At 39.4% G+C, this 23133-nt stretch overlaps 1 long non-coding RNA gene across 1 annotated transcript; it reads left to right on the top strand.

Moving 5' to 3' along the window:
• The first annotated feature begins 12245 nt into the window (after positions 1-12245).
• Positions 12246-16093, top strand: LOC124145437. The gene is made up of 4 exons (XR_006862553.2): positions 12246-12499; positions 14663-14771; positions 15357-15537; positions 15916-16093. It is a non-coding gene; the product is annotated as an uncharacterized LOC124145437 (long non-coding RNA).
• Positions 16094-23133: the final 7040 nt, after the last annotated feature.

Genomic DNA, 23133 nt, shown 5'->3' on the forward strand with positions numbered 1-23133 from the left:
TATGGAAAAGAATGATTTTAACAACAAGTTTTTATGGATGTGAATTACTACCTCCTCTGCATGGTAAAGATCTTGAATTAGCTGAAAGCCCCCAGCGTTAATTTGCAAGGTTTTGACAAACGTTCCCCCACTGATGCCACTATTGCTAATCTAGGACTTTGGAGCATGGTTGGCTATATAGATAAATGTAGACTACAGCTGCTGGGGCGTCTCCGCAACAACTCATGTGTCTCAATTTATAAAACTGTTTTCTAGGCATCAACTTCACTCTATTTCTTTCATAACAATAATTTACACAGTTTATGTGGAGTGTTGCTTTCAACAGCCAAGAAATATAACATACTTCATCATGTATTTCACTACGTTCGCACAGGGGAATTCCCCGCGAAGACTAAGTGGAAGTGATTGTGTTAAATGAAATATCTACCCACGAGGAAGAAGTATTGAAATATAAACTATCATGTAGAGCTGACCTATCTCGATATTCTAATATTCACACAACACTTACTCCTCATGTGTAATACAGCATTGTAATGTTATATCCAGAATTGAGAGAAGAAATACAGTATGTAATAAGGATTGGTTCCAGAAGCAAAATAATTAAAAGAATGTACAAAATGTAATACTTTTGCACATTATTTTTATCACCATGTCATCTTAAGCTGTGAATGTCTACTTTCAGAGAGAGATTTATTCTTTTCAACTCTTGATGTTGAAATGTATGTTAAAATAGAGATGATGGAAGACCACGATATGTTAGCATTCTTTCTTGGCGCAGACAACAATGACATTGATGAAATAACGTGGCATTTCACAATTATTGAATTCTCAAAGCATTTATATCAAATTAAACATATCCTAAACAACGTGTGGTAACCTTACCAATATTTCTCACTGTATATAGCCTGTAAATATGCGGGACATTGATATGTATATATGTGAGTATATATGTTTGATTATTGTGTTATTTGATTATTTAATTACATAATCTTGATGTTTTGAGAATCTTCGGATTTATCTGGAGGAAATAAAGACATTCATTCATTCAAAGCTGCGCTGTGTGTGTGTGTGTGTGTGTGTGTGTGTGTGTGTGTGTGTGTGTGTGTGTGTGTGTGTGTGTGTTAATGCATTAAATTTAATCATTTCTGTCGAACGTCAATAATTACCTATGCAGTTTATTACCTAATGATCCGTCATTCAGTGAACCCATACCTGGCATCACGGGTCGTATACTCCTCGGGGAGCTGGGCATGAATATGAATGCGCACTTCTCTGTTAAACAGGGTAAACTATTGTATCACAGTAATTGGGAATTAGTGTGTTACTCGCATGTAATAATGGATTATCAACCCACAATATAACTTAACACGTCCCATTTTAATTCTGGAAACCCAAAAGTCCAGAAACTCTACGGTCTTTGCCCAGTCTCGGTTAAAGGTATTTACAAAATTAAACATGCCGTTTTCATGGGAACATACCAAGGAAGAAAAAATGAAAAAGAAATTGTTTAAAAACTCAATATTTAGACTATGTCGCCCATGGGCCTGCCCATGGGCGAAGTGTGGCCCATGGGCCTGCCCATGGGCGAAGTCTGGCCCATGGGTAGGCCCATGGGCAGGCCCATGGGCGAGAATATGTTCCTCTACTTAAAACTCATGATTTTGTTTCGCAAATACATTAAATGTATTCATTGAAGTATCATGAAACAAAATTAAACTCATTTTAACTTAATTCAACGATTTTATAGCGATATTGAAATATTTCGCCCATGGGCGAGAAAAAAGTTTGGCCCATGGGCGAGAATATGTTCCTTTACTTAAAACTCATGATTTTGTTTCGCAAATACATTAAATGTATTTATTGAAGTATCATGACACAAAATTTACCTCATTTTAACTTAATTCAACGATTTTATAGCGATATTGAAATATTTCGCCCATGGGCGAGAAAAAGGTTTGGCCCATGGGTAGGCCCATGGGTAGGCCCATGGGCGAGAATATGTTCCTTTACTTAAAACTCATGTTTTTGTTTCGCAAATACATTTAATGTATTCATTCAAGTATCATGACACAAAATTTAACTCATTTTAACTTAATTCAACGATTTTATAGCGATATTGAAATATTTCGCCCATGGGCGAGAAAAAGGTTTGGCCCATGGGTAGGCCCATGGGCAGGCCCATCGGCGAGTATATGTTCCTTTACTTAAAACTCATGTTTTTGTTTCGCAAATACATTTAATGTATTCATTCAAGTATCATGACACAAAATTTAACTCATTTTAACTTAATTCAACGATTTTATATGGATATTGTAATATTTCGCCCATGGGCGAGAAAAAGGTTTGGCCCATGGGCGAGTATATGTTCCTTTACTTAAAACTCATGATTTTGTTTCGCAAATACATTAAATGTATTCATTGAAGTATCATGAAACAAAATTTAACTCATTTTAACTTAATTCAACGATTTTATAGCGATATTGAAATATTTCGCCCATGGGCGAGAAAAAGGTTTGGCCCATGGGTAGGCCCATGGGCAGGCCCATGGGCGAGAATATGTTCCTTTACTTAAAACTCATGTTTTTGTATCGCAAATACATTTAATGTATTCATTCAAGTATCATGAAACAAAATTAAACTCATTTTAACTTAATTCAACGATTTTATAGCGATATTGAAATATTTCGCCCATGGGCGAGAAAAAGGTTTGGCCCATGGGCGCGTATATGTTCCTTTACTTAAAACTCATGATTTTGTTTCGCAAATACATTAAATGTATTCATTGAAGTATCATGAAACAAAATTAAACTCATTTTAACTTAATTCAACGATTTTATATGGATATTGAAATATTTCGCCCATGGGCGAGAAAAAGGTTTGGCCCATGGGTAGGCCCATGGGTAGGCCCATGGGCAGGCCCATGGGCGAGAATATGTTCCTTTACTTAAAACTCATGTTTTTGTTTCGCAAATACATTTAATGCATTCATTCAAGTATCATGACACAAAATTTAACTCATTTTAACTTAATTCAACGATTTTATAGCGATATTGAAATATCTCGCCCATGGGCGAGAAAAAGGTTTGGCCCATGGGCGAGTATATGTTCCTTTACTCAAAACTCATGTTTTGTTTCGCAAATACATTAAATGTATTTATTCAAGTATCATGACACAAAATTTAACTAATTTTTACTTAATTCAACTATTTTACGGCATTATTAAAATATTTCGCCCATGTTTTCGTCAGTCCCTTTCAAGCATCAACTAACTGTTTGCAAAGTATATTGTATCATGTGAAATATACTTTATATTATATCATTACATTACTATTTAAGAAGGGCATTTGTTGGATGTTTCCTTTAGTTCTACAAATTTCACCTGTTTTACATATTGTGGCGATCTTTAATGAACCCGGCCTTACCTCTCAAAACGTTTTGACAGTTTATCATACGAATTCATGTGCGTGTACTCCAATTCATTGGAGTTATTTTCCACAACATTAAATTTTAGTTAGTTTCTATTTCATTTCCCATTTAATGTCCCGTTGATACATCACACTGGGCAATTACGTGACACTAGGTATGCAATATACAGGTACGCGTGCGCGTATTTTAATGAAAAAAACTATTCGTCTTTTATTGCATAACGTTTGGCTGAATATCTTACATTCTAACGAAATCTCGAAATAATTATTTAATTACATGCGGTTTCGAACTGACCAGTGGGAATTATGTTTCAATGCGATTGAGGAAAATGTGAGTGAATATTGTGACACTAAAGCAACTTTTAACTGCATTGTCACTTTTGGTATGAAAATGGTAACAGTTCAGAAAAAACAACAGCCTTCTTATGATAATTCTCATTAGTACGTTGTATCTAATTACAGTGTCGGCCTTATTTACAGGTGATTCTACAATACCTGCTCTCGGTCAATTACGATCTACCACACCACGCGTGAATAAACAGTTATGCAGGTGTTGCTGTGGGCAAATACCTAGCCTGAAAATGTTTATTTTTTTTAGGATACATGTTTTACAAATGTTCGTTGATATGTGGATATATTAAGCACAAAGACAAAAAAATGTTTATGAAAGATGAATTAGTGCCTTGATATATTCATCGAGATGTGTATCATCGTTTAATGGGGTCATTCAATAAACGTATGTTTGGAGGAGATATCAAAGGAGCCTCCCAATATACACAGTGTCGTCCGGTGAACTACCACCCCACCCTGTCCATTAGAGTTATGTAATCGGTACACAAATATATTTGATGCGGTGTCAGTGCGGAAGGAGTTTGAATTACGTCCGCCAGTTGCCACAGAAATCCTCAAAGTATAGAAACAATAAACAAGGTCAATCCGTACTAATTACCTAGTGACGCACGTAACAACGACTGTCAATAGGGAAAATGGTGAAAACAAATTGAAATAGATTTTAATAAAACATTATTGTACTACATAACTCGCAAAAGCGGTGCCTAAAATTGTTTGACCGTGTTATGTGTGTTGTAAACTGACGAATAGCAAGTAATTGTCATGCTGTACGCATGGTTCCATATACAAATTCAGTTATACAACCGGTATGAAACTGAGAACTGAGATACCAAGTACAACCTGCATTCACACACGGAAGCAATATACTTGTGTGTATGCCCTCTCCTCTAAAAAATGTATCACTAAAGTATTTGCATTGTAATAAATATAGTAATGATAAAACTTGGTAATTTGGTAGGTCTCCGACAGATATGATTTTCATTTTTTTTACACCTTTGATTGATACGGATTACGTACCTGTAGTCTAGTCACTGTCTCTAATGTATCTGCTTGTTAGAAATTTCAAATGTCTTGTTATAGCACTGTTCCTAAAATACGGCTGTTTCTTTTATCGGGTATAAATAGTTGATTCGTCTTGTCACGCAGTCATTTTTTACTTGATCGAATGATTTCCACAAAAAATTACGGCAGAGAGTTTTGTATTGTATTATATTTTTAGAAGATTTTAGAAGATGCTTACATCACTGTATCTCAGAACGTAAAACTGATAACATTCAAACATGTAATTAGTACACAGTTAATTGTTACATATAATTTCCTGCATATTCCTTTTTGAACAAAAAGCCTTCATGTATACTGATATCGGTGTCCACTGTTAAAAGGGTATTAGTGCAGTCAGCCATGGTAAATGGAGAGACAATAATAAGGTGATTAATTATAGTCTGTAGCAGAATATGCGGTATAAGTGTAGTCATTGATACATATACACATTACACATATACAGATGAAATACACGATATGATGCAGTGCAAGAACAAATTAAGATACGGTTTCTATTTAAAATAATTATACGATTTTGGATTTAATTAGCATGTTTAAATTTTCAGGCCAACACGGCTGAGATACAGCATCGGCATACTCAACTGGAGTTGTTTTCTGCCGGTCGTAAGTTCATTGTTTGACTGAGCACACTCGTGTCGGGGTTGCGATATTTTCTTCTCTTTGTTGGCAGCCTGCCGCCGGTCTGAATTTTGAGAAAGGTCTCAGCATGGGACTGTTAATTACTTCTTAATGATGTCTACAAGCTTACAAACTTGTAGATGTTGGGTGCGGTTAGGACCAAACTTTTTCAGCTCAGAGTGTTAGTGGTCCTGGAACCCATAGTGTCAAACAGGTTCTGCACAATACGTCAGTCAGATTCTACTGTTCAACAGCATTGTCACTGAATTTCAGAACTCTGGCATGATATAATAATCATGGGCGAAATATTTCAATAAATCTGTAAAATAGCTGAATTGAGTAAAATTGAGTTACATTATGTGCCATGAAAATAGTAAGAACACCTGCATGTATTTGCGAAACAAAAACATAAGTTTTAAGTAAAGGAAAATATTCTCGCCCATGGGCCAAACCCTTTTCTCGCCCATGGGCGAAATATTTCAAAATCGCTATAAAATCGTTGAATTAAGTTAAAATGAGTTAAATTGTGTGTCATGATTCTTAAATAAACACATTTAATGTATTCGCGAAACAAAAACATGAGTTTTGAGTAAAGGAACATATTCTCGCCCATGGGCCTACCCATGGGCCTACCCATGGGCCAGACTTCGCCCATGGGCAGGCCCATGGGCCACACTTCACCCATCAATATCGCTATAAAATCGTTGAATTAAGTTAAAATGAGTTAAATTTTGTGTCATGATACTTCAATAAATACATTTAATGTATTTGCGAAACAATGAGTTTTAAGTAAAGGAACATATTCTCGCCCATGGGCCAAACCTTTTTCTCGCCCATGGGCGAAATATTTCAATATCGCTATAAAATCGTTGAATTAAGTTAAAATGAGTTAAATTTTGTGTCATGATACTTGAATGAATACATTTAATGTATTTGCGAAACAAAATCATGAGTTTTAAGTACAGGAACATATTCTCGCCCATGGGCCAAACCTTTTTCTCGCCCATGGGCGAAATATTTCAATATCGCTATAAAATCGTTGAATTAAGTTAAAATGAGGTAAATTTTGTGTCATGATACTTGAATGAATACATTTAATGTATTTGCGAAACAAAATCATGAGTTTTAAGTAAAGGAACATATTCTCGCCCATGGGCCTGCCCATGGGCCTACCCATGGGCCAGACTTCGCCCATGGGCAGGCCCATGGGCCACACTTCACCCATGGGCAGGCCCATGGGCGACATAGTCTAAATATTGAGTTTTTAAACAATTTTTTTTTCCATTTTTTCTTCCTTGGTATGTTCCCATGAAAACGGCATGTTTAATTTTGTAAATACCTTTAACAGAGACTGGGCAAAGACCGTAGAGTTTCTGGACTTTTGGGTTTCCAGAATTAAAATGGGACGTGTTACTTCGATAATGGGACCGTTGATCAGGATTAACGGTATATCGCTTGAAATACCCGAAAAACGTATTTAGTTTCAACCAAGTCAATGTTTACGTCAGATATTGAATGGCTTCGTTCGGGCAATGGTACGGATGCTAGGTTTCCGCTGCTAATGCGTATCATATGTTTACAATGTTTCATTGCTCTGGTCATGTTTCAGTCATTTTGTAAACAACAATCGACTGGAACGCCAACATTGGGAAGAATGTATACCCTCACTATAGAGGGTTTACATCCGAGCAAAGTAAATATATTATAAATCTTCCAAACACAAAACATTACCTACCTGTCAGTCCCACAGCCCACAAGAAGCCTTGACAACCTAGCTGAAAAGTACGTCACAAAACATATGGCACACCGAACCGGTCATCTTGAAACTTCGCAAACCCAAACAGTGAAAAAAAGGAAAACGCAAAGCCAGATTTGTGTGAAGTAGGAAAATACATTTATACGAGGAACCGCACAAGTTATTGAGCCAAAATGTTGTGGAGAGAACACTTGGTGATTGTAGTCATCTCAGTTATCGGTACATAGGAAAAGTCCAAGGTGAAGGTCAGCTACCATCAATAACGCGTATGTCCCCCCGTTGGAACGATAGCGGCCTGACATCTCCTGCCCATGGAAGAGACGAGCGTGGAATGGTAGCCTACTCGGCCTGCAACGCAAAAGCCAACTGCTGCAACGTCTGGGGTTGTGGTTGACGTCGGCGTAGCCGTCTATTCAATAAATTCCATAGGTGCTCTATCGGGTTCAAATCCGGGAATCTGGAGGGCCAGGGGATAACATCAACGTTGTTGTTGTGTAGACAGGCTCCTGTGATCCGTGCGGTCGAGCGTTGTCCCGATTGAAATAACTCTTTGCCGTTGGGAGGACGTGTGGTAGGAGAATTTCGTTGATGTATCGTTGAGCCGTAAGATTGCCCTGGATATGGACCAAACCTGTCCTGCCATGATGAGAGATAGTCGGCTACATCATAACGCTGCCCCCACATACCTGTCCAATTCCTGTACGCAGTTTCCACCGTAACGTTCTCCCCGACGTCTGGAGACCCGTGCTCTTCCATCCTCTCAACGGAGGAGAAATCCTGATTCGTCGCTGAACCAGACATCTCTCCATCGCTGTTGAGTCCATAGCCTGTGTTGACAACAACAATGCAGTCGTTGTTGACGATGTTGTCGACTCAATATCACGCGTCGAACAGGACCTCTTGCTCGAAGACCTGCTGCTCTTAAACAATTCCGTACGTCTGGTCAGAGATTCTGCGCAGTCCGGGTATTTGGGATGCGGTTGGGTTGGCTGTGGTCGTCCTTTCACGTAGGTGGCGCAGTCGGATGTAGCGATCTTGGGCGGGGGGTGGTTGCTCTTGGTTGTCCCGACCTTGGCCGATCACATGTTGACCCATGCTGTTGAAACCGATCTCATAGCCTTGTGATGGTGCTGGGCGCTACATTGGAAAACCCCACCACCATCTGATCGGGATTCCCCTGCCTGCAAGCGGCCTTTGACGTTGTTTCTTTGCACTTCTGTTAATCTTGGCATGTTGTTGAACTGTCACTGTTCGATTGACGCAGATGCAATCAAAAACCCTGGGGCGGTATTCATAAAAGAACTTAATTTAAAAAAAAAACTTAAGTCTTGAAAAAGACTAAGTTTTTTTCACCTTTTCTGACTTAAGTTTTAAGAATTGACTTTAGTCATACTCATGGAGCGACTTAGGCTTAAGTTTGACCAATTTCTGACTTAAATCTTAAGACTGGGTAGGGGTAGGCTTAACTACAAGACTTAAGTCAGTAAACAAAATGGCTGCCGTACAGCTAGGTCGTCGTTCGTTTCATCAAAGAAGACAAAGTCTTGTTGAATACAGCGATGAGGAGTTGATACGGCGATACCGTTTAGATGGAATGGTATTAGGTACGTAGCTAATTTAATAGCAGCTGTTATGGAGCCTGCAACCAACCGTAACCACGCACTTGACGAGATACAAAAGACGCTGATCACATTAAGGTACTTTGCAACCGTAACCACGCACTTGACGAGATACAAAAGACGCTGATCACATTAAGGTACTTTGCAACCGTAACCACGCACTTGACGAGATACAAAAGACGCTGATCACATTAAGGTACTTTGCAACCGTAACCACGCACTTGACGAGATACAAAAGACGCTGATCACATTAAGGTACTTTGCAACCGTAACCACGCACTTGACGAGATACAAAAGACGCTGATCACATTAAGGTACTTTGCAACCGTAACCACGCACTTGTCGAGATACAAAAGACGCTGATCACATTAAGGTACTTTGCAACGGGAAAGTTTCAGTTGTGTAATGCAGATGATCAAGGTGTCACCCAGCCCACCATTTCCAGAGTTGTAAATCAGTGCATCACAAGTTTGTCATCTGATTGAATTGTAAAACAGTTTGTCCGCTTCCCCCTGCAACTCGGGGACATTAGGCGTCACAAAACCAACTTTTATCACATTGCGAACTTTCCCGGATTTGTCGGGGTGATCGATGGAACCCACGTACAAATCCAGGCACCAACAGTAAACGAAAATGAATACGTAAACCGACATCATTATCACAATATAAATACGCAGATCGCTTTTGACAGCGATGACAGAGTCATTGACCTTGTTGCTCGGTGGCCAGGATCGACATACGATTCCCGCATGTTGACAAACAGCGGGCTCTACCACCTATTCGAGCGCAATGTTGTCCCCACCGGATGTCACCTTCTCGGTGACAGTGGTTATCCCTGCAAGAAGTGGCTACTGACCCCTTTCCTAAGACCATTGCCGGGATCACAAACAAACTACAACAGGTATGTAAAGCTTCGTGTTACTTTGCCGTCGTAATCAACAACTTAGAGTGATGTCCCTTGTATTTACCTCAGAACAGAACAGAACAGAACTTTATTACGCTCAGGCCGAGATCCTCGGCATATGAGGTACAAAATGACAGCAAAATACACATTATAATAGCGTATATGTGGTTAGCCGGAAGATTTTACAATTTGCATTACATATTTACAGAATTTACTAAGGTTTTTTAATACAGATATCTCTTTACAAGTGAAAAGTCTTTGAAATTTAATCATATTAGGTCTTTTAGAATATGTAGGTGGGATATACAAAATTCTTTCTTTAGTAAAATATGGACATTTAAAAATAAAGTGAAATTCATCTCCAATATCATCATTAAAACACAGATTAAATTTTCTTTCACAAATAGGTATCCCATTCCATCTTCCTTTTTCAATTGGTAAGTGGTGGCATGAAGTACGAAATAAAAGTAGAGGGATAGCTTTATTTAGGGGTAGGGACGCCAGATAATTTTCTAATTCAAATTGTGGTTTCAAGAGAGAATAGACTACACTTTTTTTTTAATTTTCCACCTCAGAGCTCAAAGGTTTGTTTTGTATGATCAGTTAAAATAGAGTGAGCTGTTGCTTTGAGCCAGGAAGAAGAAACAGGAGACTGTGACAACCATACATAACTTAAACCAATATTGTTTAGATCATTTTGAATACATGAAATCCAGTCATATTTGTAAACACCTGTATTATGGATGTTATATACAATGGAGTAAATGATTGAAAGTATTTTGCTGGATTTATCTGTAAGTAATTTCGACCAAAATCTTAATGTCCCCGAGTTGCAGGGGGAAGAGGACAAACTGTTTCACAATCCTGTCAGATGACAAACTGGTGATGCACTGATTTACAACTCTGGAAATGGTGGGCTGGGTGACACCTTGATCATCTGCATTACACAACTGAAACTTTCCCGTTGCAAAGTACCTTAATGTGATCAGCGTCTTTTGTATCTCGTCAAGTGCGTGGTTACGGTTGCAAAGTACCTTAATGTGATCAGCGTCTTTTGTATCTCGTCAAGTGCGTGGTTACGGTTGGTTGCAGGCTCCATAACAGCTGCTATTAAATTAGCTACGTACCTAATACCATTCCATCTAAACGGTATCGCCGTATCAACTCCTCATCGCTGTATTCAACAAGACTTTGTCTTCTTTGATGAAACGAACGACGACCTAGCTGTACGGCAGCCATTTTGTTTACTGACTTAAGTCTTGTAGTTAAGCCTACCCCTACCCAGTCTTAAGATTTAAGTCAGAAATTGGTCAAACTTAAGCCTAAGTCGCTCCATGAATATGACTTAAGTCAAACTTAAAACTTAAGTCAGAAAAGGTGAAAAAAACTTAGTTTTTTTCAAGACTTAAGGTTTTTTTCAGACTTAAGTTCTTTTATGAATACCGCCCCAGGGTTTTTGATTGCCTTGCATCTGCGTCAATCGAACAGTGACAGTTCAACAACATGCCAAGATTAACAGAAGTGCAAAGAAACAACGTCAAAGGCCGCTTGCAGGCAGGGGAATCCCGATCAGATGGTGGTGGGGTTTTCCAATGTAGCGCCCAGCACCATCACAAGGCTATGAGATCGGTTTCAACAGCATGGGTCAACATGTGATCGGCCAAGGTCGGGACAACCAAGAGCAACCACCCCCCGCCCAAGATCGCTACATCGGAATGCGCCACCTACGTGAAAGGACGACTACAGCCAACCCAACCGCATCCCAAATACCCGGATTGCGCAGATTCTCTGACCAGATCGTACGAAACTGTTTAAGAGCAGCAGGTCTACGAGCAAGACGTCCTGTTCGACGCGTCATATTGAGTCGACAACATCGTCAACAACGACTGCATTGGTGTCGTCAACACAGGCTATGGACTCAACAGCGATTGAGAGATGTCTGGTTCAGAAACGAATCAGGTTTTGTCCTCCGTTGAGAGGATGGAAAAGCACGGGTCTCCAGACGTCGGGGAGAACGTTACAGCGGAAACTGCGTACAGGAAGGTTTGATGGGGGCTTTCTCTCATCATGGCAGGACAGGTTTAGTCCATATTCAGGGCAATCTTACGGCTCAACCATACATCAACGAAATTCTCCTACCACACGTCCTCCCAATTGCAGCCAACGGCAAAGGGTTATTTCAATCCGGACAACGCTCGACAGCACGGATCACAAGAGCCTGTCTACACAACAACAACGTTGATGTTTTCCCCTGGCCCTCCAGATCTCCGGATTTGAACCCTGGGGAATGAATTGGATAGAAGGATACGCCGACGTCAACCACAACCCAGCAGTTAGCTTTTGCGTTGCAGGCCGAGTGGGCTACCATTCCACAGGATGTGATTCGCACGCTTGTCTCTTCCATGGGCAGGAGATGTCAGGCCGCTATCGATTCCAACGGGGGGGGGGGACATACGCGTTATTGATGGTAGCTGACCATCACCTTGGACTTGTCCTGTGTACCGATAAATGAGATGACTACAATCACCAAGTGTTCTCCCCACAACATTTTGACTCAATACCTTGTACGGTTCCTCGTATAAATGTATTTTCCTACTTCACACAAATCTGGCTTTGCGTTTCCCTTTTTGAAGGGTATATTTTAATTATGACTAACGGTTTGGGTTTGCGAAGTTTCAAGATGACCGGTTCGGTGTGCCATATGTTTTGTGACGGACTTTTCAGCTAGGTTGTCAAGGCTTCTTGTGGGCTGTGGGACTGACAGGTAGGTCATGTTTTGTGTTTGGAAGATTTATATATATATTTACTTTGCTCGGATGTAAACCCTCTATAGTGAGGGTATACATTCTTCCCAATGTTGGCGTTCCAGTCGATTGTTTGTTTACAAAATGACTGAAACCTGACCGTAGCGATAAAAAATGTTGTAAACATATGATACGCATTAGCATCGGAAACCTAGCATCTGTACCGTTGCCCGAACGAAGTCATTCAATAGTTGACGTAAACATTGGATTTAACTAAATACGTTTTTCGGGTATTTCAAGTGATATACCGTTAATCCTGATCAACGGTAACCTTATCGAAGTTATATTGACTGTTGATAATCCATCATTACACAGGAGTGCGCATTCATATTCATGCCCAGCTCCCCGGGGAGTATACAACCCATGATGTCAGGTGGTATCTTACCCATCACGTCGCCATGCATCCCATACTAACGGGTACCCAGTGTATGCAATTTAAACGAATTCATTCGTTCAAAGAGACTTTTATTTTGAACATGTGGGTGGCTAGATGACTCATCGACTATGGCGGTGGGGTAGCCTAGTGGTGAATGCTTTCGGTCTTCATGCCGAAGACCCGGGTTCTATTCCTCACATGAGTACAATGTGTGAAGCCCATTTCTGGTGTCTCCCGCCTTGATATCGCTGGACTATTGATAAAACCATATTCACTCACTCACCCACTCCATGATACCCAATATAAGTTAATACAATGTCGGGATCTTGGATGTCAGGAGTTTAGGGTGTTCGGGTGTTCATGAATTGGGGTGTTCCTAGAGACACCGAGTGTATTAGTCTCCTTGGTCTGTTCTCACCGATCCATGCGCTACTTTAAACCCATCTCATCCATTCACTGAATCACGGATCATCCGGTAATAAACTGCATACTTTTTAGGTAATTATTGACGTTCGACAGAAATGAATTAATGAAGAAGAATGTTAGGGTATTCATGTTTGTACAACTTCCTTGACTTCCCTAGTCAGAGGTTTGTCTGTCAGAATTGTACCTGGCTTTCTTCTCTGGTCTGTTGTGGGTAGGGGTGAGGGATGAGGGGGGCTCTCTGTCAGAGTGCAGGGCGGGGAAGTCCACATTAGGGTCTATGTCAGGGGTTGAGTCAGGGTAGATTCTCTTCCCATCAATGTACAGTCTATCTCTGATAAATGAAGTTTTGTGGCCATTACTCTTAGCTTGTTTATATCTGTGCCACAGCTGTTTTCTCCTTTGTTGTATTTCATAAGGGAAATGTTTATTTATCCCCACTGATGAGCCCTTAAGTTTGTGACCTTGACTTTTAACAATGTCCCTGTCCCTCTTGGATGTAAAGGCAACTAGAATAGGTCTAGGTTTAGTTTGATCACTCCTCTTCTTTCCAAACCTGTGTACTTTTTCCAATTCAATGGACTTTGCTATTATCAAATTGTTTTCTATCACATTTTGTGCTTTCACTTCTATATTCTCCTCCTCTGTCTCATCAATCCCAGTGAAAATAAGATTATGTTCCAGACTTTTACACTGAACTGTAAGTAACTGTTCCTTCAGCTCATAATTCTGGTCTCTGACCTGATGCAGTCTACTATATAGATAGTCTAGCTCATCATGACATTCATCTAGTTTACCCTCTAGTCTGTCTATTACACAGGCATTCTCTTCTCCTTGTTGTTATTCTGAGTGAAGTTGTTGCTGTAGCTGTCGGTGGTGTTGCTGTAGATATTGTAGATCAGGCTGATAGTCGCGATTACATATTTGCCCATCTTTCTTTCATAGAGCACAAACGCAATATTTGGTCTGGATAATCGAAGCAATTACAAAAACATTCTTAATAAAATACGGAATATTATTATTATCAGTTTTTTATTTTAACATCTATTATTAAGTCTATGTTAGTTGTTCTAAATGTACAAGTAATCATGTGCTGTTTTGGTAAACATGCTTAATATTTGTGGTAATTAGGAATATTGTTTTTAAACATTACCAGTATGAATTTCCTAAATAATCTAAAGTGTAAATTATTGTTTTCACATGATCAAAATTATTTCTTAAACAAGTGACATTTATCAATAAAAAGATAAATATATTATATTTCTTAAACCCTGTTGAAGATTAATGTTACAGATTACACTCTGACATGTTATGTTATTTTCAGGTCACACAAAAAAACCAGGAGCATAGTAGAAAGGGCCCTCGGTCAACTCAAACGCAGGTTTCCTGTTCTCCATGGGGAAATCAGGTTAAAACCTGAGAAGGCTTGTAAGGTAAAAATTATGATCAACAAATGTTAATTTGTGTGCACTTTTTATTTGCCACACAAATGAGTTCAACAGAACAAAAATGTAACCAAGCTAAATGACAATAAATATATAAAATAACAATTCCTAGAGAGGAAAGCAACGATAGAAAAAAGCAACAAGATTTTATTGAGTTACATAATTATTTCAAACATGGTTGTTTGAATTTATGTTAACAAATGCCATTGAGAATATGAAAAGAACAATGCAGTGGCTCATCATCTATTGAAGTTTCTACATGGACATGAACTTGTTCAGATTGACTTGTATCTAAATCAAGTGAATATAATGACTATTTATATACAGTTATATTTTTAAGGCAATAACAGGGCAGTTGTAGATTGGTAATGACTAGGAGCAGATAAGGGAAAATTCATAAATATTTGTAGTATAAAATTGTTAAGGTGCATGTGGAGATGGTCAGGAAAAGATGGGGTTGTATGAACTTATTCGTTATTTACAGTAATATTTGTATGTTCAATTGAAGCCGGGTAAAAGCCTAAATGTTAAGTGTAATGATGTTAATTAATCATTAATGATTTCATATTTTAGGTGATAATAGCATGTGCTGTCCTACACAATATTTGCAAGGACAGAAATATCCCAGTTCCACCCACTGATGGGCATGATGGACTTGGCAGGCTTGCTGGACAGAATGGACCTCAAGCAGTGACTGCTCCACCAGTAGCTGCACTCAGATACAGGGAGCACTTTGCCAATACCAACTTTCCATGTAAGATTATTTGATTTTAATTTTCAACATTTCCTCATAATAAATCCAATTTGTATCAGCAGTACATTCTTTGCTAAGTATCTTTTGTTTTTAATCATCTTAATTATCCCTCACCCTCTTAAATATGCAATATTCTAAATGCAATGTACTATTTCTCAAAAATGTTCCACAATAGTCTTTCTACCAGAATCTGTTGTATCATAACATTGGGCTTAGTATGTATTGTGACATTTAATTTTCAAATATATAAATAATTCTGTAATCCCCAAACAACATGTATGATACCTTTAGCTAATTCAGTTTCATGATTTTCAATTTAAGGTATTCCTTTTTCAAGGTGAGGCATTCAATTTCAAGCTTTAATTTTTGCTTCAACAGAGTTTCCACGGTTGGTGAAGTGAGGGACCCTGTGACATCTGGCTCCTTGGAATACATGTTGGCTCCTTCTGGTTGAGGATGTGGATCTGACATGGCGGTGTCATAAATCTCTCTGCAACAGAAAATATGAAAGTTTTAATTGTAATTTTCACATAAATGTTCTTTTCAATTTCAACAAGCCTGTTGTTTTGTGTTATTATGATGAGAACATTTACATTTATAATCATATCACAATTTTTTAAACAGCAATTGACTTAATTTGTGCACAATTGAGGTGTTGATATTATAAAAGAAATATACATGTATACTAAGTTTTCAAATAATAATTAGATCCACAGCAAGTGGTTTTATAACTTATTTATGATGTAACATTTATACAAAATTGCATATGATTATAGAACAGCAAGTTATACATATTAGGATCCAGGGAAAATGCAAATACAATATATTAGTAGTTTCAGTTATAGCTTTTTAGATAGATGCTAGCCTAGCTAAGGTCACATGAACCCATCTCCCAGACATACTATTCAACAAGACAAACGTTATGTATACATACTTTTATAGATTCAAATCTTTTAGATAAAAACTAGCCTAAGGTAACAAAATCCCATCTCCCAGACATAATATCCAATAAGACAAAAAATGTATCCACATAGTGTTATAGATTGCCTTGAACTATTTTATTTAAGCAAATCTGTCATCACCTATACTAGAATAACATTCAGAAAATACTTCAATTTAGACTTATTAAGGATTAGCCATATACAAGCTCGTCTATAGTGATACCATATTCTCTTTCCAAGCACCCAGGATTTATGTCAGAACAGAACCATGATAATTTTCTAACCCAAAAGGTATCTCATATCATTGATGTACCTGACAGTAGGTGGCATCAGATCCAGCACCTGCAGCATTGTCGTGTCAATTGAACCTGGCACGCCAGTTAGCGTCACGTTGTCCTGGCCTAAGATATCAATGACTGCATTGGTCACTGGGCTGATTGGTGCTGGTGCTGGTCCACCTCCTGTATAAACATTGAATTACAAACTGTAATTTTTAATATCGTTTACCTCCCCTGCACTTTAATACCGTTCAGTGCTGCTGCACGTACAGTGCGTGCAGCTCCATGGCCCTTTTGTTAATACACTTGGTGTGTTTCCCTACTAATGGTTTGCATGTCCTTGTTGTGATCATTTTGATCCGGTAAATTCTGTCACCGGCACTACAACACATTAAACCTCTTCATTTTGCAACTCTTGGTCCTCTAATTTTGCTTTTATGGCCAAAAATATCCGTATTGCGTTTCTTCTTTTGAAGAGTATATGATCAAATTAACCAAAACTTGCAAATATGTCCGTAATACTAAAATGTACGTGTACATCCTTGTGGGACCCCCATAACCCAATGAAGGTAATGTGAGAACCATTTGCGTCACTGGCACCACATGTCCCGCTATGGTTCCGGGTTAGAATTGGTCTTCAGCAACCTGTGTTTGTCGTAAGAGGCGACTAACGGGATCGGGTGGTCAGGCTCGCTGACTTTGTAGATGCATACAGACATTGCGTTGATCGATGTTCATGATGTCAATCACTGGATTGTCTGGTCCAGATTCGAGTACTTACAGACCGCCGTCATATAGCTTTGAAAATTGCCCAGTGCGGCGTTAAACAAACCAATTAACTAACATTGACACCACACAATGATCAATGGTTTAAAGACCAGTCGTGGTACCCTTTGCGCGTAGGATTAATCGTCATTTGAATTCCAAGAGGATAACGGCCGCAAATACACGTTTGTGGGTCAAAGGATTGTTGAGGAGTGGGAACATGCCTTTACCCGCTACCGCCTAAGTATTGAGAACCAGTCGTGGTATTTTGGCCGGATTGGTGTGCCATACTCGACGTAGCTGTAGATATGGACTAGATAACTCCAGTCAGAGTGTACCCTAGCGTTTATTTGATCAATTTATACCCACGACCAGTAAGGAGGTCGGGTAAGATGGATTACTCTGATACGAAGGACACAGATTGATAAACAACAATGACTTGTTTTAGTTCTGGATGTAGATCTTCATATAAACAGAATGGCGGATCCAGCATTTCTAAAATACTACCAACAACATAATGCATGTGGTTTTCCAAAGGGTGTGTTTTCGGGGGCGTGGACCCGCTGTACTACCATTTGCACGCTTGATTTATTCATGAATTTATTCAATATCTTTTGCTGCGATGTTGATAACAAATAGCCAATGACAGGGGTTAATTCACGACAGCTCACTGATATCAATGGGCACAAATCACATCCGCAATTCTGACTCGATGCATGTTATTCCACGTGTTAGTCAGTAATATCTCATCCGTAATACGGTGGCCGGTACATACTCGAGTTCGGACAAGGCAAACCAGTGGTTGATGACATGAGCACCGTTCTCTGACGTCGATGATGACACACAATCAGTGGTCTCTTACCACAAGAAAGGACCGGGGTATTGGGGGCAGATTCCCCTCCATAATTACAACTAATGGCTCTAATTGGATGAACATAACTATTCTCAGTGCTCTTTACGAATAATTAATTTTGCTGAATATACACCACGAATTTTCAAAAGTTTCTCGACACAGTACATATAAACGCAAATCAAGTGCTCTCGTTGAGTGAGTTGGATTTTATACCGCTTAAACTAATTTCCTTTCCTTATCACGACTGTGACACCACACAATATCTTCACTCATGTTGTAACGCATTCGTCCCCACTCGCCCCTTTCCGTAACCTGCAAGAAGACTCGTCCCCCTATCGATGAATGTTCTGTGCGAAATACGGCAAACCAATCAGAATGCGCGTATGACTTCAATTACTTCGGTCAAAGAATCCCTTAAGAACAATGTTTGATTTTACATATGTCTTGCATTTAAAAATATATCCATGATGCATTTAAAGGTGTTTAACCATACTGTATAATAATAACAATAACAATAACAATAATAAGTCCCAATGTGTTTACCCCGAATAGCATCTGGAATATATATGATATATGGGGGAAATATACATGAATCATTACGCAACGAGTTGACAATTCCTTTAGCTATGCCAGTTTGCGCTTAGACGGAACCCAGTCGCAAAGATGGCCACGAGAGAGGCACGAGTCGCTATTCTGCTTGTCCCGGAATAACACGGGTTGGTCACGAATGGTTGTCACGTGAGGAATAGAGGCCAAGGATTAAACACCAGACCACCCATGACTCTCAATGGCTATGGATGTTGTACTGTGGGGCGGTGGGTTAGCCAAGTGGTTAAAGTGTCAACTCATCAAGAGGAAGATAAAGGTTCGACTCTCTCAAAACGAACAATGGGTAAACGACCATGTGTTCTTTAGGGCATGATTGGAATAATGGTAAGGGTGGCCTAAAACATGTCTGCCTTTCAGGCGTCCATTACTCTCCGATTTATAAATAAACTAGTGTGACCTATGCGTCAGAAACACGTCTCTGAGTGTTCTACAGATTTCAGGGCGCTGTGCCCCGATATACACGGACGGTAAGCCATTGGGTAGATAACGGTGCTAAGCATCCCGGCAACGACCAGGGCCTTCCACACGTCTAATGGTCAAGGTTAAAAGGTTATCTTGAGGTATTCGGGTACATTTGTCAGGCAATAAATCAATCATGTTACATCTTTTTTAAGGGTTAGTAATAGGTATGAACAGAAATATATTTGTGTGACTATATCGCTTGATGTGGTTATTGACTGGCTATAAAACTGCCTAATCCACCAAGTGACACGACTGAAACACCGAAACATCAATACATGGTAATTGTCCATGGTCCGATGGCAAAAATACATCAGTCACGAAGAAAGACAAGTTCTATGGATGAACAACTTCTTTATTACAATCAGTGCGACGTTTCGGTGTAGATCCTAACACCTTTATCAAGCAAGTGATGGATAGTGCTTACTTACTTACTTTGGAGATTTAACGTGCGCTTTCCGACTGATGCGTATTTCGCACACGGGCCCGGCCAGGCCATTTAATGTGTTTCCGAAAGGGGCGAAAGTGGTGTGTGCAACCCAAGAGGGGGCTTTAGGGGTTGCTTATATAGAATTTGGGAATTTTGAGATTTGGAATAGATGCCAATGGGGTAGGGGAGGAGAACTAAGGGAGCTGGGTATGGTGGATTTTTGTGTGTTTATGTAATTTTGATTTGGTGGATTATATGGATAGTGCTGAACGACATAGGTATATATACTTATTAACATCAATGTTTCTACAGTAGATTGATTGATGGACACAGAGAGCTGATTAAGATAATTGGAAGCCAGTGAATGACTAATGGGACAGGGTAAACAACCACGGAAGCTGATTGGGATGATTGGAAGCCAGTGAATTAGAAGCCAGTGAATGTCAAATGGACACAGAGTCAGCAAGCAGTAATAAAGAAGTTGTTCATCCATAGAACTTGTCTTTATTCATCACACCAACTTCTAAATGCCACTGAAAGAAGTTATACATCAGTCACGCTAAAATAGACGCACACATTTTATTCTCTGTCTGGCTGTTTTTGAGTCAATCAATCAGTTTATTGGGTAATAAGGCCTCAGGCGTACAGATAATATACAATAATAAAATATTATTTAGTTTCACATCAAGTGCTACATGAAATAATATTTACAGGTAAGAAGAGCGAAGACAGATAGCATCATAATTGGCTAAGTTCTCAAGACAGTTTACATCAGAAGAATTTAACATTCTAACTAATATGTCTTTACGATTATTACCAGTAATACAGTCTAAATATGGGAAATATTTTGAGCGAATATCTTCATACATTGGGCATACAAGAATGAAATGATTTTCATTTTCAGCTGTCCTTAACTTGCACAATGGACACAACCGGAGTGTCTCATCGATGCCATCCCTCCTTCCTGTGTTATGCATAATTGCCTGTTCTTAAATACTTAATAGGATAGGGGGGCACGGGTGACCCAGTCGTCTAAGGCGCTGCGATTCGCTGTGCAGAGTTGCGTCCCTTGGGCACGCCAGAAACCTATGATTGTGGGTTCGAATGCCGGTTCGCCCCAATTATGTTTCTAGGTTTGTCAGCACCATGGGTGCTCGTGGGTTTCACCGAAGTGGTAAACGTCTGAGACCTGCATCACTTCGGGCTTTCCTCCCACATTAAGCTGACACGCCTTGATATAACTGGAATACTGTTAAAAGCGGCGTTAAACCCAACTCACTCACTCACTTAAAAGGGTGAGCACACGTCGCTTTTCTTTTGATAATACATTGAATAGATGCGGTTCAAGTGATAATGATATCTTAAATAATGAATACAGTTCTAATTTCGAGCATCCAGACTATTCAGAATACCATGTTTGTGCATGACAGTCCTTAACCCTCATTATAAACTCACTTATAAAATATTCAGGATCGCCAGCACCTTGAAATTCCCACACGTCCGAGGCCATGAGAATATAATATATTCTTAATAGCAGAAACACATGTATTTCTACCAACGACACCAAACCTTACTAACACGTGAAGACGGATAAACATGGAACCAATGTTTAAGAAACAAATTTTGCTCTATTTCCATTGTATCTAAGTATAGTCCTGCCCTGGACTATACTCTTCCAAAAAAGTAGGGGACCATGAAATGTCTCGTGTAATATTTTCAGATGTGTCCAAATTCACCCTGAACTTTCTGGATAGGTGGGGACGTGCCTGAAGGCCCCCTAACGAACGTCATGCGAAAGTCATCGTAAGGCAGCATGTCAGAGTTGAAGTCGGGTATGCCAGAACGCCACAACATACTGTCCGCCCCGTAAGGATCCGGGGTAGAAAAGGTCTTCACGACCAATTATTGCCGTGAAAGGCGACTATGCTTGTCGTAAGAGGCGACTAACGGGATCTGGTGGTCAGGCTCGCGGACGTGGTTGATGCATGTCATCGTATTTCAATTGCGGGGATCGATCCTCATGATATCAATCTCTGGATTGTCTGGTCCAGACTCGATTATTTACAGACTGCCGTCATATAGCTGGAATAGCGGGGACTTTTTTGTTTGCATGTCATCGAATTCCAATTGCCTGCGTTGGTGCTCATGATATCAATCACTCGATTGCTCAGTCCAGATAGATCATTTCAAACCGCCTTCATATACATGTAGCTGGAATACTGCTCAGTGTGGCGTAAAGGAAGATGAACAAAGAAATAACGAAATGAAAAGAAAGAGTCCCGACGTCTTATCACGAAAGAAGATCAGACACATCCTTCGAAGTACCTTTATTCATGCCACAGTTATAAACGTAGTATTTATGTTATTTTAATTGATGGTTAAAATCCGTATCATCGCCAGCAGTTAAAGCAATGGTGTAAATCCTGCTGGGGAACCGTGCAGGTAGCAGAAGTATCGTAAGTCCCCACGGTCCCTAGTATGGTGGCCTAACTTTGGTTGCTTGTGATTTATAGCCCATTTTTATATTGTATTGTTGAATGATATTGTATTCTTTTAACTATTGTAAACTAGTTTTAAAATCGAAACTGTGATACTCTTGTTATCTTACTGTCCATCGTTGACAGCTTTTTATTCAATCTCGATATAATTATTATAACTGTTTCGTCACGATATGGCTGAAATACTGCCGATGTGACGTTATTTTACTCACTCACTCACTCACTCTAGCTCAATGGGTGGATAACATCCCCTGAATAATTTTCATACAAACTGAAAGATACACAGTTCAAACTTCAAGTATTACGAAGGTGACGATAATATTGCGTCTTCAAGATCAACAACAAACTTTACCCCTGATAAAGCCCTGTCAGGCAACAATACCTTACAGTGCGACTTGCAAATATCTGACCTGTTAAACACCGGGTCATTTGAAAATCGTATTGTTTTCCTGGAAGCCGGAAATATAAATGAGACGTTTGGTTCATTTGCGATTCATGTCAACGTCTTCAGCCAAGCATCCTGTAACAGATATGTCAGGTATCTAAATACCGACAACAGACTGTCTTGTTGATGTCGAAACTGCTATATATTACTGGAAATTGGAATTAATTTGAAGTCAAAGTTTAATATAGCACGTTTTGAATGTATTGAATTTATTTCTGAGCGGATGCATGTGGCTTGTTTGTTTGTTGTTTAACGCCGCATTCAGCAATATTCCAGCTATATGACGGCGGTCTGTGATCGAGTCTGGACCAGACAATC

The sequence above is a fragment of the Haliotis rufescens genome, unplaced genomic scaffold (genome assembly GCF_023055435.1).
Source record: "Haliotis rufescens isolate VD_foot unplaced genomic scaffold, xgHalRufe1.0.p SCAF_10, whole genome shotgun sequence".
NCBI lineage: Eukaryota > Metazoa > Mollusca > Gastropoda > Lepetellida > Haliotidae > Haliotis > Haliotis rufescens.